Here is a 3,210-nt window from a genome sequence, read left to right as displayed (position 1 = left end):
CCAGATGTGCCCTGGATGATAGCCAACCTGTGCTTTCAACAGTCTCTTATCCATGCTGAGCCATGATCACTGACCAGGTTTCTGAAGCCCAGAGAAGATGTGTGTGTATGCATATGTGTGTGATGCAAACACAGACACACATGCACATGGAACACCCACTTGGTGTTTGGTCATTACAAAGGGGGCAGACTGTTGTTCTCCACATTCTGGGGCAGGGTGAGAATGGCAGTGAAAAGTCCTAGATCTGCTGGCTGTTCATAGTTCACATACCAAACTTACTGTTGAAACTTGAAAGCCTGATGGCAAAGGCCTGAAGTGCACACAGCATGTTGTTTTTTTAGTCCAGTGTGAAGATGTCCTCTGCCACACATCCAAATTCCATCACTATGTAATCAGGGTCAATCCCGTGGACTATCAGAAAGTTCTTCACAGATACCTGAGTGGCCCAACCATGGAAGTTGTGTTAGGATTGAATGTTGCAGTTCCACATGGGGGTCTTGAGCAGTTAAATCAAGTTCTCCAAGGTTTTGTTTTACTATTGTGAAAGCAAAGTCTGTGGTCATTCCTTGGCTGGAATGGGATCCATTCATCATTCAGATCATCCATGAAATAATCATGGCTTCCTAGGCCCTTTAAATCAAAACCCATTTCTTTCATAACAAATAGCTGACAGCTCCTACTGGATGTGGGCCTTTTCTACCAGGCCCTGGGCTGTGACTGAGCTGAAACCATGGTCATACACTGTGAACTTGGTCCCCATGAGGTTTGATCTAAGTTTGCCAATGTAGCAGTCCCCTTTTTGAGATAAATCTGTTGGGTCAGTGGAGATAAGGTATTTTGATGTTTTGCTCTTTTTTCCACTTTCTACCTGAAAGAAGAATGATCTTCTTGTTCTTGTCTTTTTCCAAGTGCATATAGTAGGTGGGGAAGAGACCACAATCCATTCCTTTCTTGTCCCTGTTTACTCAAAACTTTAAGGTGATCACTTGGGGGGTATTATATGCAAAGTCCTCTAAATTTTCCACTTCTCTCAGCTGGTTGTTCACCTGTTGGGCTATTGTACTAAAATCTCCTGTATCTGTGGTTAATTTCTAGATGGACACAGAATGGGGTCTCTCTGTTTCTCAATACAGTGATTGCAAAATTATTTTTCTTTGTCTTCCTCACCATTGGTCTTCTCATCAAAGATCAAGCTACTAGAGATACCATGTTTTGGAGAAGTTCTTGAAGGTCCAGCTCGAAAGCAGTGTCCAGAGCACTTTCTCCATCACACTTCCTTCAGTGTGCTCTTCCACAGCAGAGGAGCCCACTGAGAGAACATGCAGTTTGGTTTCCAAATAGTGAGTATCTGGCTTCAGGAAGGCAGCTGTACCATCAATGCCTGGAAGGGATGCTAACTTGGTCCTTATTCTCCATCTCAGACTCCTCCTGCCATCTCTTAGGTCTGTGAAAAGGTTACCACCACAGAACTGAGATTCCTAAATGCACAGTATGGAGGATGATGTTGGTGTATGGGGTCTGAGGATCCACCAGAAGCCTGTGCTCCTAACTACCTCTTCACTTCAGGCACCAGAGCCTGAAGTTGTTTGGCTGGAGTATGAGGGACTCCAGGCACTTCTTCTCTGCTTCTTCTCCAGGAGTACCCTCTGATTGTCCAGTTTAAGCTCAAAGCTTCATGGTCACATCTTCAAAGGTACTGTCTCTGTGGGATTTGAGGCCATAGTCTGAAGCCTCCATGCCCACCAACAGGTCCAGATCCCCAGATGCCACTGTTACGGTGGCACCTCTGACTGGCAGCCCGGCCACTCAAAAGGTCTTTCTGAAGCAATCTAAACTTCCCTTATAGTTTATAGACTATATAGACTATACAGAAGACTGTACAGTTGTTCCTTGTTTATTTGACTCTTAAAATCACCTGGACTTTTTTTTTTTGGTTTTTTGTATGATAATAAGTCAATACATTTTAATTACCAGTGAAGGAATTAATGCATTTATTCACTGTAATTGCAGTTTTACAGGAAGCAAATAGTTCATTGATCCATTTGTTTGCCTGTGATTTCAAGGTTATGACAAAGAGACCTAATGTGCTTCTCCATATACCATTGAATACTATCCAATGATTGTATTATGATTAAGCTAAAATAAATGTCATAAATAAACAAGCTCTAAATTTTTATTGTATCATCAAAATTACATTGTGTCCCAGATTAATAGCTTCTTTCAAAATTAGCAAAAACACTTCTCATTAAATGCAAAATATTAATCTCATGGTCTACAAATTTCCTTCTAAAGTTGGAAATGGTTGGTACTGCAATTTTACTTAATAACATGTCTTTGTATATTATTATAAAAGTGTAATTGGTATTTGTATATTGACCATTTACACAGAAGCCTTTAAAAAACTCATGAATTATAAAAATGATTTTGCAAATTTCATCATATTTTCTACATGTGTAAGCCCTTCATCTTAGTTGATTTGTAGAATCTTAGAAGATTATTAAAGTGTATTTCTGGTTGTATTTGTAAATGTGTTTCCAGGAATGATGGACATATGGGTCAGAAAATGAGGTAACACCCATCCTGCATGTGGTTTACAACTTCCAAAGTTGTAGATTTCCATGTGAAATGAGGAAAACCATCCATCTCAAGAAAACACCATTCTTCCTGAACAGGTGTGTCTATTGTGGGTATCATAAACTATATACTTCAGACTCCAAGCTATTCAGCCTTTTAATGTGGCCTTACATAAGTGATTTTGTAGAGAGATTCCAGGCCTTCATCCTCAGACTGGAGCTGCAACGTTGGTATCTCTTCTCAGGAATCCAGCCTTATTGTCTAAGGAATTATAGGGTTTTGTGTCTCTTTAGGATACATACAACAGTCCTTTGGATATGTGGCTTCAATTCCTGTAAGGGAATCTAATAAATCCTAATTTTTCTGTTCCTCTATAGAACCTACAGCTAAGACACATTTAGGTACTGAAATTGATTCTAGTGAAATTTAATTTTAAGCATAAATTAACTCAATTGCCTTTAGGGGTTTCTGGAGTTGGCTGTCCAATTTGATTAGAATTATCTTTCCTAAAGAATATCCTTATTATGGTATACTGAACACTGATAATCTGTGATATGAACAAAATGAATGCCTTTGAAGATCCTAGTTCACCACATGTGAGAAAGAAGGGATATATAGAATCTACATAGACCCTTT

General features: G+C 39.6%; 1 pseudogene; it reads right to left on the bottom strand.

The window, feature by feature from the left end:
- Nucleotides 1-262: 262 nt before the first annotated feature.
- On the bottom strand, nucleotides 263-1,737 carry LOC141415505 (tubby-related protein 3-like; annotated as a pseudogene).
- Between the last annotated feature and the right edge of the window lie 1,473 nt (nucleotides 1,738-3,210).

The sequence above is a fragment of the Castor canadensis genome, chromosome 13, assembly GCF_047511655.1.
Source record: "Castor canadensis chromosome 13, mCasCan1.hap1v2, whole genome shotgun sequence".
NCBI classification, from domain to species: Eukaryota; Metazoa; Chordata; class Mammalia; order Rodentia; family Castoridae; genus Castor; species Castor canadensis.
Note: the sequence above shows the minus strand (reverse complement) of the source record. Positions and strands in the feature narration are given on the sequence as shown.